At 41.3% G+C, this 14,958-nt stretch overlaps 1 protein-coding gene across 16 annotated transcripts in view; it reads left to right on the forward strand.

Moving 5' to 3' along the window:
• The first annotated feature begins 1,031 nt into the window (after positions 1 to 1,031).
• NCOR1 (nuclear receptor corepressor 1) overlaps positions 1,032 to 14,958 on the forward strand; it is a 182,290-nt gene continuing 168,363 nt past the window's right edge. For 13 of the 16 annotated variants that reach the window (XM_012475068.3, XM_064378276.1, XM_012475072.3 and 10 more), the window contains exon 1: positions 1,034 to 1,119. The gene's annotated coding sequence lies outside the window, so the exon portion shown is untranslated. Of the gene's footprint in view, positions 1,205 to 2,737; positions 2,821 to 14,958 lie in introns of those variants that run through there. The other 3 variants (XM_012475081.3, XM_012475069.3, XM_012475070.3) reach the window with 3 other exon arrangements.

Consider the following 14,958-nt stretch of genomic DNA (forward strand, 5'->3'; position numbering starts at 1 on the left):
GGTACCGCTTAACTCGGCTTCTTATTAGCAAATGCACTCCAGGATGTGCCCAGTGTTATCCTGCCCCAGCTACATACGACAGTTACATACTTAAAGAGGGGAATAACTAAAATGAGGACGCTAAGATAGAGTCTGTCCGGCTCAAGAAGCTAACAAGAAGCCTGAACTGCTCTCAGCTAAGAAAGAGAGAGTCAGTTTAAGCTAACAAAAAGCATGTTATCACAGCAGTTTCTCCATGTTGGCCAGGCTGGTCTCGAACTCCTGACCTCAGGTGATCGGCCAGCCTCAGCCTCCCGAAGTGCTGGGATTACAGACGTGAGCCACCGTGCCCTGTCGGGCCTGGCTTTTCTTAAGGTAAGTATGTGTGCGGTTACGAGGAACCATCCAGTCATTTCCCCAGCAGAGTGAAGCTAAGAATGCACTTCACAGTCGCGAGGGCCACAGACTCCTCTTGCTAGTTATTTATGGTTAAGAAGCAACATCTGGGACAAATTGGTCTCGTCCGGGATTTCAGGGAGGACTTGGTGCGAATTCCAGCCACAGCTCTATAAAGTATCTTGGGCAGGTCGAAATGCACCCCTCTGGCTCCCAGCCACGAGGGGGACCCGGCTTCCCTCTCTGCAGCTCCCGTCAAAGGAGGCCACCGCCGTCCTGCCACGCCGCGGAGGGGTTGCAGAGTCCCTGGCACGGCCTGGCGTTTTTCCTTTTCCCACGCCCGGGGAAGGCCTCGGGCACGCGGGAACAGACTGGCTTGCGGGGGGCGGTGCGCACAGGCCTGGGGCACGATGGCAGCCGCCCTGAATCCGGCTGGACGCTGCCCGGCCCCGTCTCCATCAGAGAGGGCTGCCTCTGCCAGGCCTAGAGGAGACGTGAGGGGAGCGGGCGCCGCGCGACCCAGGAAGCTCCGCCGAGGTAGGAGAGGCGCCCCGCCAGCGGAGGGAGTCGGTCTCCCAACTCTCCGGAAGGAGGAGGAGCCCGCGCCGGAGCCGCCTTAGCCGCGGCTGCCGGGGCTGGGGGGAGGGAGAGGGGTTGAGTCAAGATGGCGGCCAAGGTGGGGAAGCAGCAACAGCGGCGGCGGCGGCGGCTGGAGTGAGCGCCCGGCTCGCAGCGCCGAGCGAGGTACCGGCGTAGGGCCGCGCGCTGGGGCTGCGTCCCACTCCTCAGGCCGGGGCGCACGTCGGCTCCCACGCTCCGCCAGCTCCCAGTGAGTAGGCCCTGGAGCCTGCAACCCCGGCCTCCGGGCTCCTGCTAGTCCGGGGGCTTCCGAGGGCTCCCGGGGCAGAAGCCCCTGGGACTGCTTCTCCGCCGTGCTGGGGGTGTCGCAGGCCTGGCCAGGTCGAGACCTGTCCTGGCCGCCAGCCTCTTCCCCTCGGCCGCCCAGGGGAGAGCCTGGCGCGGCGGAGAGCTCGGGCTGGGCTATCGGAGGCTTATGGAGTTTGGAGGAAGAATGGGCTGTGGCCGGGCCGGGGCCGGCCCCGAGGTGTCCTGTGCGGAGGGGCGTGCGGAGCCTTGCAGGGCCCACGAGGGAGAGCGGGCGGCCGGGGCCCCGGGTGGGGCCGGCGCAGGTGGCGGGCCTGGGTTCACTGAGGCGGAGTTGGTGGCCGACTTGGGAGTGTAGAAGGGGCTAGGGAGGGTGACAGCCGTGGCAAGTGCGTGCAGAGTAAATTAGTTCACCTTTCTAACAGACCGCTTCAGGGTGTAATGGCGAAGGTTAGGTGCGGGTGGAGATGGCAAAGATCCGAACCCTATACCCTCTGCCGTTTATTGTTGGTGTTTTCTTGTGTGAAGTCCGTGAGTGCACCCCTTTTTGGGTAGAGAGGGATGTGAGAAACTATAGTTGAAAATCAGCCTTTATGGAGAGGAGACTGAATTATTCAAATTAACTGGATCAGGAGTAGTCATGTGTTAAAGGAATAGATGGGAATAAGTGATATGGACGAAAACTATTTGCTCAGGAAGTGTCAGTTTTCTTTATGTGATGTTGCATGCCGCGGTGCCTCTTCAACAGAGTTAACCTTGGAGAGTAGTGGTATAGGTAATTCTAATCTTTGGGATTAGTATGTAAACCTGCATTAGATTTACTTCTCTAATTATATCCTAATTATATTGAAATTTACATTCCTTGTGTGCACCCCGGTGAGGCAATGATGGAAGGCTGAACATGGCAGTGTGCAAGGAGCAACAGGCCCAGGACTTAAAAATGCCTACAAACATTCATTCATTCGTTCAATATACCTTGATCAATAGCTGCGGATGCTGGGTCACATGTGATTGTCCTGTGGATAACTGAAGAGTTGATGGCATTGTTTAATTTTTAATAGCTTTTTGAAATGCTTTATGTATCTTTTCATGAAAATATTTATTGGATGAACCGACTTGTACTTGCCCGGGCTCAGGAGCAGACCAATTTTAGAATGTTATTTAGACATGGGTAACAATTACAGAAGTAACCACAAGTTACTGGAGAGAGAAATCTTGATCTTATTTTCTCATTCTGTTAACATCCGGTGGAAGTTTATTTATTTATTTTAATATTTATAGTACCCAGTTGCTTGGCCTTGCTTTAAGCACACCTGTTAATGGAAATCAAGATTAATTGTATATATGGATATAGCTATGTATAAAATACTCACACTAGGAACTGATTACTTACAATACTAAAATACTCTTTCCGTTTACAAAAGACTTGCCATATGTTGAACTACTCCCCCGGCTTGGAGAAAATATAATACAAAGACACTTGATTCTTCCTGTAACTACGTGACATTTTGGAACATGATCAACTTTTCTGTGCTTCAGTTTCCTCATCTTTAATATTAGGTAAACGTCTGTTCTCCTAGAGTTGGCTGTTGTGAGCCTAAAGGGAGTTAATAGTTAGTAAATTGTTTTAAACAGATTGAAGGGGTTATATATCTGTGAGGTGGTAACAGCTCCCCCTGGGCTCCTGTAATGCTTTTTCTGCACATCTTTTGTGGCATTTACACTTTGTATCTTGTAGGTATTTATGTACCTATTTTATCTCTTGAAAGCAGGATAGGCCCTTCTCTAATTTTATCTTTATGTTTAAGGAACCATGTGGTGGTGGAGGGGGGTGGGGAGAGAGAGAGACAGAGAGAAATTGACACTGCAAATTTTTGTTGAATGAATAAACCTAGGATTCTAATTAGAACGTATTCACATTACATTTTATCAGAATACACCTGTTATCTGCTGTAACATATCTATATAGCTGTGATTCTCTCCATGGCCTCTAGATGAATATATATACATATATTCCATCTCAAAATAGATACATAGAGAGAGAGAGACGGAATCTTGCCCTGTTGCCCAGGCTGGAGTACAATGGCGTGATTGGCTCACTGCTACCGCCACCTCCCAGGTTCAAATGATTCTCCTGCCTCAGCCTCCTGATTAGCTGGGATTACAGGCGCATGCCGCCACCACCCCCAGCTAATTTTTGTATTTTTGATAGAGACAGGGTTTCACTTTGTTGGCCAGGCTGGTCTCGAACTCCTGACCTCGTGATCTGCCTGCCTCAGCCTCCCAAAGTGCTGGGATTACAGGCATGAGCCACTGTGCCTGGCCTATTTTTAATTGAATAGCTTGCTGAATTTAAAAAACAGTAAAATTTGTTTTTTGCCTACCCTGTTAATAAAAAAAATAATGAAATTAATGTATAGGCAAGTTAGTCAATAACTTTCTTAAAGCTTTTTTTTTTTTTTTTTTCGAGGCAGGGCCTCTTTTGCCCAGGCTGAAGTACAGTGGCTCACTGAAGCCTTGACTTCCCTGATTCAGGTGATCCTTCCACCTCAGCCTCCCAAGTCACCAAGACTACAGGCGCAGTCCACCATGCCTGGTTAATTTTTTATTTTTTGTAGAGGCAGAGTTTAACCATGTTGCCTAGGCTGGTCTTGAACTCCTGGGCTCAAGCAATCTGCCTGTCTCAGCCTCCCAAAGTGCTAGGATGATAGGGGTGAGCCACTGGACCCAGTCTTAAAAGCATTAAAAAAATTATGTTAAGAATTGGTGAGATTTTCTTACCTTTGCTATCTGTTATAGAAGGCAAAGGCCTTTGGACAGACTGGGGATTGATGTAGGTGAATGTCAGGCTATTTGTTTTTTAAAAAATATGTTTTGGTTATTTGGTTTTAATTGTATTCTGTGATCTAGCTTAGTTGTAATTTCAAATTCTTATTGATGCCTGAGAATGATGGAACTCTTGCATATTTAGTTCCATCTGTTCTTTTACTTCAGATATTGGATTTTACTAGACTATGATACAAAACTAAGTAAAGGCTGATCAGAATTTATTATGTACAGTCTTATTTGTAGAGTAGAGATTCATGTATTTTTGTTTACTCACTTATTCAACCAGTATGAGGTGCTTTTTATGTTCTGGCACACTACTAAATACTAGAAGGTTATAAAGCATATTTGAGCAGATCAGTTATATTCACAAATAATTCAGTCTCCTGATTATCTTATATTTGGTTCTTTTCGTGTTTGAGGATGCAAAAAATACATGTATACATGTAAATGGTTAAGAAAACATTTTTAAAAAATTTTCTTTTTCTATTAGCATTTCTTAAGAGTACTGAAAAACTATGAAAAGCTTCTGTAATGTAGTAATAACTGGATGTGGAGCATCTGTTTTTTATTTTGATTTTCTTGTGGTGGCATTTTTCCTTGAACACTTAAACTGTTCTACCATTTTTTTCCTACCCAAGTAGCTTGTGTGGTCAAAATATTACTAGACTAGTCTTCAGATACAACCTATTTTTTTCTTTGCATTTGAAAGTCTGAGACTGTACGAAACACTGCAAATGTTCCTATGGAGTTCTTTAGACAGCTTCCTTCTTCCATATGTGCTGCTGTTACTTTTATTTAGCAATGATCTCAAAAACAAACAAAATTGGTTAAAATAAAATGTTAATGTCTGGGCACAGTGACTCACGCCTATTATCCTAGTACTTTGGGAGGCTGAGGTGAGAGGACCACTTGAGGCCAGGAGTTTGAGACCAATCTGCACAACAGAGAGATCCCATCTCTACAAAAGTTAAAAAATTAGTGGAATTTACTTGTGGTCCCGGCTACTTGGGAAGCTGAGCCTGGGAAGTTGAGGTTTCAGTGAGCCATGATTGTGCCACTGTACTCACTTCAGACTGGGTGATAGAGCAAGACTGTCTCTCAAAAAAACAAAACAAAAAAGAGCTAATCTGTAGAGTCAGATTATCTAGTCTTGTTTTACTTTTGATAAACCTGAAGGTCCCAGAAGTGAAGTGATTTATCTGCCTAAGTTGCTAAAGTTGGGCAAAAGCAGAATCCAAGTCTTTTCACATCCATTATAGTGTTCACTGCATTACACTGTATCGTCCATGGGATGATTTGTTGGTGACTGACACTTAAAAATTGGAGTGAATAGGAAATGAGAAATTACTTTGGATCTTTAGCTTAAGTACTGAATTTAAGATACTTCTTAATATTAAATTTCTGCAATGAAGATACAGTTTGAAAAAAATCGATACTGCTCTATGTCAGTGTTACAGTGATCACCAGGAATTATTTAGTTTGCTTAATTTTTAATCTGCTTTGATGAATGTCTTCTTAAACAAAAATATCTTTGACATTATCTGAACCCAGTGATACTTCATGGTATTTAAGTATTACAGTGATGGAAATTTTATTATGCCAGTGGTTAAATACCTCTGAGATCCAAATAGGTTCAATTATTTTATAAATTAGCTGTTGCTTGTTTTGCCTACTCTCAGACTTTTGGAATTTTTTTTTTTTTTTAAGTATGAAGGATTTCAGTTGTTGTATTAATATAAAAGCTTAGATAAATAGCACAAACATGAACTTTTTTTTTTTTTTTAGAGACAAAGTCTCACTCTGGTACAGTCTCGGCTCACTGCAACTTCCACTTTCCAGGTTCAAGTGATTCTCATGCCTCAGCCTCCCAAGTAGCTGGGATTACAGGCATGTGCCACCATGCCCCGCTAATTTTTGTATTTTTAGTAGAGGTGGAGTTTTGCCATGTTGGCCAGGCTGATCTCAAACTCCTGACCTCAAGTGATCTGCCTGCTGTGGCCTCCCAAATTGTTGGGATTATAGGCGTGAGCCATTGCACTTGGCCAACTATATTCTTCATGAATTTTTTTTTTAACCTCAAAAAGCTAATTTGTAATACTCATTTTCTATATGTATTCATGTTATAAAATTTATTTTATAATTAAAAAAAATAGAGATGGAATCTGACTCTTTTGCCCAACCTGGTCTTGAATTCCTGGGCTCAAGTATTCCTCCCGCCATGGCCTCCCAAAGTGTTGGGGATTACAGGTGTGAGCCATCATGCCCGGCTATAAGTTTTATTGTAAAGGAAAAGGCATGTTCTTATTAAGCTGATAATCTTTACATAAATACTGAAGCTTGGTGTATTTCTTTATTCCACTTGGGCTATTTTGTTGCATTAAGAAGAGTTTTTTGTGGCTCAAGCCTGTAATCCCAGCACTTTGGGAGGCCGAGGCGGGTGGATCACGAGGTCAAGAGATCGAGACCATCCTGGTCAACATGGTGAAACCCCGTCTCTACTAAAAATACATAAAATTAGCTGGGCACGGTGGTGCGTGCCTGTAATCCCAGCTACTCAGGAGGCTGAGGCAGGAGAATTGCCTGAACCCAGGAGGCGGAGGTTGTGGTGAGCCGAGATCGCGCCATTGCACTCCAGCCTGGGTAATGAGCGAAACTCCGTCTCAAAAAAAAAAAAAAAAAAAAAGAAGAGTTTTTTGTTTTTTTCTTACTGTGCTTGTTTTTGGAATACTCCTTTCCTACCTTACTCTTCCAAACTGTACTACATCTATATTTATCCTATTTTTCAAGGGTCTAATCATATATTATATCATCCAGAAAGTTTCTCTCTTATTCCCTCTTCTCCAAAATGTGTATTTTTTATTCTGGAAATTCTTGATATATTGCATTTAGACCATAAGCCCATTGTAGGCATGTCTGTATCGAATTTTTTTAAAGTTTTTCCTCTTTTCCCACTCCCAGAATAACACCCTGCATCCAGTAGTAGTAGATGCTACTACTTTGCATGCATAGAAAAGAGCTTGGCAGCTAGAGTTAGTGCCGATGCTGTAGAAGATGTTTGATACACTATGGCAGTTTGATGCAGACTAGTTTTTGGAAATTAAAATACAAGTAGAAATTTCACCAATGTCAGTGACTAACATAGCTGTAATTAGTAAATTATCAAAATATTTCTTTTTGTCTTTTTTACAGTCTCTCTCTGTTGCCCAGGCTAGAGTGTAGTGGTGTGATCATAGTTCAATGCAGCCTCCAACTCCTGGGCTCATGCGGTCCTGCTGAGTAGCTGGAACTACAGATGTGTACCACCACAGCTAGTCAGCGTTTTATTTTGTAGAAACAGGGTCTCACTATGTTGCCCAGGCTGACCTCAAATTGCTGGGCTCAAGTGATCCTCCCACCTTGGCCTCCTGAAGTGCTGGGATTATAGTTGTGGGCCACTGGGCCCCGTTAAAAGCATTTCTTTTTACTTTTTTTTTTTTTTTTAAATTCTGTTTATTGAGATTTTTGGGAGGAAGAGAAAGTAAACATGGGATTGGTTCATCCCAGGCAGCACTCATAGTTCTAGATAATATTAGAATGCAAGAGTGTTTTAATTTTTATATGCAGGAAATTTTGGAGTAGTTTCAATCCTAGGAAAAAATTGTGAGTTAGAAATATGGAATGGTTGGTTGATGGGATCATAATAGAATTTGGGACTCCTTTGAAAGAATAGTATTGACTAGTTTTATATAAATAATTTTTTAAGTAGATTAGTCAGGAGTAAAGGAAAAGTCAAGATTCCCAACTTATTTGGATTTCTTTCCCCCATTATAGTGTACTCGAACAAAATTTGTGCTGTTTGGCTGTTTTTATTCTTTGTTATACATAAATAAACTGATATCAAACCCAAGTACATTAAGGTTACATTTTTCTAGGAAAATTTGACTCTTAGATTTATTATGAGAGTCACTTTTATGCTTATAGCTGGCCCCTTTACCCCATACTTCTGTTGAACTGACAGACATTCTTCTTGCCATTATCACTGTCATACACAGTTCACATTCAGAATACTTTGTTTTAGGCAATTCATTTCCCTTGGCAATAACATACAAATTTATATAATCTTGAAAATGTTTAAGTAGTCATCATCATGACTTTGAGTTTCTGTTCAAAGATGTTTAACTTTGCATTACTTTTAAGTTTTTAAAATTCATTTTTGAATTACAATAACTTTTATGTATTGGGAATGAAATAAAAACTTGTGCTATCTAAGAGTTATAACCTAAAATATGCACAATGTAAATATACCTGATGCAGGAGTATATACATTCTGTTGAGGTGGGAGGAAGGAGAAGTTACTTTACATTCAAACAGAATCATTTTACACTTGATCTTAGCCAAAAGGCTCAGAAGCCACAAAATCATTTTAATGCATGCAGGAGGATATGCTATTTTAAAATCTTATCTTCCATTAATTACATGTAATACATTATTTTATATATGTACTGAAATTGAAAGGACATTTCCTGGATGTAATCTACTGAGAGTTCGTTGCATGTTCTTCCCATTTTTTTCTGTGTGTGTATAATTTTCTATATGAAGGAATCATAATACACTGTTCTTTTGTATACTACTGTTCCAAGTTTGTCTATTTATTTCAGCGTTAACTCTATCAATCATTAACAGCAACTTAATATCCCATTTCCACTACATGAAAATGCCATTATTTTCTGGGCGTGGTGGCTCACTCCTGTAATCCCAGCACTTTGGGAGGCCAAGGCAGATGGATCACTTGAGGTCGGGAGTTTGAGACCTGCCTGGCCAACATGGCGAAACTCCACTTCTACTGAAAATAAAAAAAATTAGCTGGGCGTGGTGGCATGCACCTGTAATCCTAGCTACTTGGGAGGCTGAGGCAGGATAATCACTTGAACCCAGGAGGCGGAGGTTGCAGTGAGCCGAGATCATGCCACTGCACTCCAGCCTGGGTTACAGAGTGGGACTCCCTTTCAAAAAAAAAAAAAGGAAAATTCTATAATTTGCTTAATCAGCTATGGTCACTAGATTTTTTTTTTTTTTTTGCCAGAAAAACAAAGCTGTAAACAATTGTATGTATATTAATATTTATGCACATGTACATATGTATATGTATATATTTTGTGTACTTGTACAAACAGCTTTGTAGAATAGACTCCTAGAAGTGAAGTTGCTGAATCAAAATGAACATTGTAGATTTGGATAGATATTGACACATTTTCCTTCTGAAAGATGGTCATACCAATTTATGAAGCTACCAATAGTATTCAGATATGCCCCATACTGTGGCCAATACTAGATATTACAGTTTCAAACATTTTGACAATTTAGGAACTGAAAAATGTGATTCTGACTGGCCTTTTATCAATCATTATTGAGGCTGAACATTTTTTAATATGGGGAGGGTTGTATTTCTTTTTTTTTTTTCTTTTTCAGACGGAGTTTTGCTCTCGTTGCCCAGGCTAGAGTGCAGCGGTGTGATCTCTGCTCACTGCAACCTCTGCCTCCTGGGTTCACGCCATTCTCCTGCCTCAGTATCCCAAGTAGCTGGGATTACAGGCACCCGCCACCATGCCTGGCTAGTTTGTCTATTAGTAGAGATTGGGTTTCACTATGTTAGTCAGGCTGGTCCCAAACTCTTGACCTCAGGTGATCTGCCTGCCTTGGCCTCCCAAAGTGCTGGGATTACAGGCGTGCACCACTGTGCCTGGCTGTATTTCTTTTATAAATTGCCTACTTTTGTTCTTTGGTTATTTTCTGATGGGGTTATTATTTTTTTCCAGATTGAAAAGTTCTTTGCATATTAGAATATTCACTTTTTTCTTTTTGAGATGGAGTTTTGCCCTTGTTGCCCAGGCTGGGGTACAATGGCACAATCTCAGCTCATCGAAACTTTTGCCTCCTGCGTTCAACTGACTCTCCTGCCTCAGCTTCCTGAGTGTATTTTTAGTAGAGACGGGGTTTCTCCATATTGGCCAGGCTGGTCTCGAACTCTCAACCTCAGGTGATCCACCTGCCTCAGCCTCCCAAAGTGCTGGGATTACAGGTGTGAGTCCCCATGTCCGGCCTTACTCATTTTTTTCATACGTGTGCACATAGCTATTCTTTTGTAATGTAGTCAGATATATCCAAACCCAGCACTATGCTGCTGTGGGACCTTGGGCACATTACTTAACCTCTCTACACCTTAATTTCCTTATTTGTAAAATGGAGATAATGTAAATAGCATTAGGCATAGTGGCTGGCACAAAGTAAGTAAATAATAAACGTTAGCTATAACTATTATTAGTCTATGTCGGACTTTGGGTTTTGTTCTCTACTTAAGACTTTCCTTACTCTAAAATGTAAAATATTAACCCATCTACTAAACTAGAAGAACAAAATGAGGAACATTATATATAATATGTCTTTCTGTGTCATTGCTTTAAAGATGACAAACAATGTATGCATGTTTGCTTGTGTAACACAGGATATATGATGCTTGGAAACATTGGTTGTCATAGTAAAAGAATGAGTGAGAGGAAGACTTTTTGACTGCATGCCTTTTTGTATTTTTAAAACAAAGAAGTCCCCAGATTGTAATTTAATACTTTAATGGATTTTTTTTTTCTCCTTTTCCTTTTTAAAACTTCTAATTCTTTGATCCATCAGAAATTTATTTCTGGTATAGGAAGTGAGACATATTTTGGGGGATAAAATCGTGGTGAATTCTACCCCAACTAGCTAGTTGCGTCAGCACCATTTAGTGAATAATCTATTTTTTGCCCCAGTGTTAGAATTGTAACTTTTGTCATTTACTAAATGTGTTTGGGACTGTTTCTCATCTGTCTTATTTTATTTTGATCTCTTGTGTATTATCATATGCTTTAAATTACTATCATTTTGTAATTTTGATACAGATGGATTAGTCACCTCTTCATTACTCTTTTTTTTTTTTTTTAAGACTGACAATTCTGGTCTATATATTCTTCTAGATGAATTTTAGAATCATTATGTGACATTCAAAAAGAAATCTTACAGAGATTTTTATTTAATACTGAATATTGATTGGGAATACTGAAATTGTAAGTGAAGTTTGGGGAAATTGACATCTTTATGTACTTTCTGTACTGTGTTCAAATAGATTTTTATGTCTCTCAGTAGGTTTTCAAACTTTGCTTCAATTAAGTCCTGTACAAATAAGTCTTGTATATTTCTTGTTTATTTCTTTTAAAAAACAGACCCATGAATGAGAGTATGCTTGTTTATTTTATTCAACAAATATTGTAGATAATCAAACAGGTAGTTTTTATTCTAGTGAGAGAAGACAGAATATAATCAAATAAAATGAAGCACATAATCGATTTCAGATTATGGTAAACCTACAAAGGAACCAAAAGGGTGATGTGATTGAGAGTAACTGGTGGGAGCTTATATGTAGGGTGGTTGCAAAGACTCTTCTGAGATGATATTTGAGCTAAGACCTTAAGTTTGAGGAGGAGCTAGCCACTTGAATGAGCCAGGAACAGCATTCCTGGCAGAGAGTAAAGAAGGATAAAGACCTGACTAGGAAGGGCTTGGCAGAGAAGGGCTCTCAAGAAACTGAAAGGAAGCTCACATTTCTGGGGCCTAGTGAGCAATCTGGAAAGTAAGCAGGCCAAATTGTAGGGCCTTGGGTCATTGTAAGTAGTTTAGACTTTATTTGCAGTGCGTAGGAAATCCTTGGGGAGTCTGAAGCAGAAGAGTGACTTCTGATTTATGGTTTAAAAAGAACACTTGGCTTTTTTTTTTTTTTTTTTAATTGAGACAGTTTCACTCTTGTTGCCCAGGCTGGAGTGCAATGGTGCGATCTCGGCTCAACGCAACCTCCACCTACTGGGTTCAAGTGATTCTCCTGCCTCAGCCTCCTGAGTAGCTGGGATTACAGGCATGCACCACTACGTAATTTTGTTGTATTTTTACTAGAGATGGGGTTTCTCCATTTTGGTCAGGCTGTTCTTGAACTCCTGACCTCAGATGATCCGCCTGCCTCGGCCTCCCAAAGTCGTGTCCAGCCACAGTTGGCTTTTTGAGTTCAAGTATTGGAAGTGGGGACTCCAGTTAGGAGTTTTTTTTTTTTTTTTTGCAGCAATAGGCAGGTGAGGATGGTGCTAATCAGGTGGAGAGGCCTGAGAGGCTTCAGCTGTGTGTAAGTTTACAGCTAAACAACTTGCTGCTGGAGTGGGTGTTACTGAGAGCTAAGTACTGCTAGCTGCTGCAGAGGCAGTATGGAGTAGAACAAAGCTGGTCTTTGCCTTCATAGATGTCTGCTAGTTTTGTTTGTTTCTAAGGTGTGTACCAAAATAAAATAGGCTAAAAGCATTTGACTTTAACATTTATGGAGTTTAGGGTGCTGAGAGGGGAGGGGGTTCAGCAAAAAACAGTCTGTTCGTAACCCTTGTTTTATATTGCTTAATAACCTGTAGTTTCTGTTAGTGGGTCAAAGAGGAGGCAGCAGTAGATGATCTTTAAGATATCTGTTTCTGAGTTAGAAAAATATAGCTTGAGGAAGTTATTTAGCTTCCCTACAGCCTTACAGATAAAAGAACCAGACTTTTAGGTGAGCTCATGCACACAAAGTCTTAGTACGCTGCCTAATATATAACAAGAGCTCAATAAATGGTAACTCTTTTAGTAATGATTACGTAGATATTATGTCTCTTAATTCAGGCCAAATATCTACAGTTAAAATTTTTCTTACTTCAATTTCTCTGTTTTTCTTTTGTGTTGATTAAGGAGGGAATTGGCATGTAGTCACCTGTTTTGGTTGTGAAATATATTTGTTCTTTTTTTTTTTTCTAAGACGAAGTCTTGGGGCCGGTCACGGTGGCTCACGCCTGTAATCCCAGCACTTTGGGAGGCCGAGGCGGGTGGATCACTAGGTCAAGAGATTGAGACCATCCTGGTCAACATGGTGAAATCCTGTCTCTACTAAAAATACAAAAAAAAATTAGCTGGGTGTGGTGGCTCATGCCTGTAATCCCAGCTACTCAGGAGGCTGAGGCAGGAGAATTGCCTGAACCCAGGAGGCGGAGGTTGCGGTGAGCCGAGATCGTGCCATTGCACTCCAGCCTGGGTAACGAGCGAAACTCCATCTCCAAAAAAAAAAAAAAAGACGAAGTCTTGCTCTGTCTCCCAGCCTGGAGTGCAGTGGTGCGCTTGGCTCACTGCAACCTCCACCTCCCTGTTTCAAGCAATTCCCCTGCCTTAGCCTCCTGATTAGCTGGGATTACAGGCGCCTGCAACCACACCCGACTAATTTCTTTGTATTTTTAGTAGAGACGTGGTTTCACCCTGTTGGCCAGACTGGTCTCTAACTCCTGACCTCAGGCAATCTGCCTGCCTTGGCCTCCCAAACTCCTGGGATTACAGGCGTGAGCCACCGCACCTGTCAGTCAGCTTTCTTTAAATCATCCCCAGGTTGGAGGATTTTAGGTGATTGGGATGCCCAGGGTTGTGGTCCTTCTTAGTCTCGTCTTTCCTAAGATACTTTTGGAATTGGACTAGAGCTGGGCAGCTTTGTGGGAACTGGTGTGACCTAATTTGCCTCAGTTTAATAACTAATTTTTTAGCATCTGAATTTCACAGAAGCACTGCCCTATCCCATACTTTTGTATCAGGAGGTTTTATTATTTTATCAGTTAAAAATATAATTTCATGTTTTGTAGGATCCTTTTTCTGCTTTGGTAAAATGTGGGCTTCACCTCTATTGTGACCCTTGGTGGAGTAATTCTTGTTAATCTGAAGTGGCATCTGCAGTCCTGCCACAGTGAAGTGGCTTTTTTTGTTTTTTTGTTTTTAGCTTTTTTTGTTTTTTTTGACAGTCTCGCTCTGTTGTCAGGCTGGAGTACAGTGGTGCGATCTCAGCTTACTGCAACCTCTGTCTCCTGGGTTCAAGCGATTCTCCTGTCTCAGCCTCCCAAGCAGCTGGGACTACAGGCATGCGCCACCATGCCTGGCTAATTTTTTTTGTATTTTAGTAGAGTTGGGGTTTCACTATGTTGGCGAGGATGGTCTCTATCTCCTGACCTTGTGATCCGCCTGCCTTGGCCTCCCAAAGTGCTGGGATTACAGGCGTGAGCAATTACGCCTGGCTATTTTTAGCTTTTTTTTTTTTTCCCCAGTATAGCTTAGGCCACCTTGAACGCCAATCCAAGTACATTTTGGTTATGCAGGGATTGTAGGCCAAAAGCCAGGAGTTCCTGGTGAGAGGAGGAATAGCTTTTTTTTTTTTTTTTTTTTTGGGCAGGATAGTATTTGAAATTTTTTTGTTGGGAGATTTTCCTTTTGAGTAATGGTGTGTGTGTTTATTTAATATGTAAAGATTTAAAAAGGAACTTAAATAGATCAATTTCATTTTGCCATTTTATATTGTCTGTTTGCAAGATATAAGAGACTAGTTCTGGGTTTATCTGTTTAATCCAGTTAGAAGTGCTATTGTCTTTATGACAATGACTAAAAATAGTACAGTAAATATAATTTTTACTATGTTATTTCCATCCTAAAACATTATATATGTTGTTGTATAAGATATGAGGAAGTTGCTTATAAAATCTTGACCAGGTTTCTTAAGCAGTTAATTTTTGCAGTTCATGAGTCAACCATGTGACTATCCTGAGTTAATGAGTTTTGGTGCTAAGAACTGAAATTATAATTTAATACTGCCACTTAAGGTGTTCCCTTCCCCTTCAGTCTGAACTTTAAACTAGATTCTTTTATTTCAGTGGGTTTTAAATGTATTCTGCAGAGGTATCTTAGTGAGCCAGGGGTGGAGGGAAGGTTGGGGAAGGGTAGGGGGGAGACTGAAAAGATGAATTCCAGGTCTCCCATTCTCACTAA

The sequence above is a fragment of the Aotus nancymaae genome, unplaced genomic scaffold (assembly GCF_030222135.1).
Source record: "Aotus nancymaae isolate 86718 unplaced genomic scaffold, 86718_ANA_hifiasm-v0.15.2.pri h1tg000018l, whole genome shotgun sequence".
NCBI classification, from domain to species: domain Eukaryota; kingdom Metazoa; phylum Chordata; class Mammalia; order Primates; family Aotidae; genus Aotus; species Aotus nancymaae.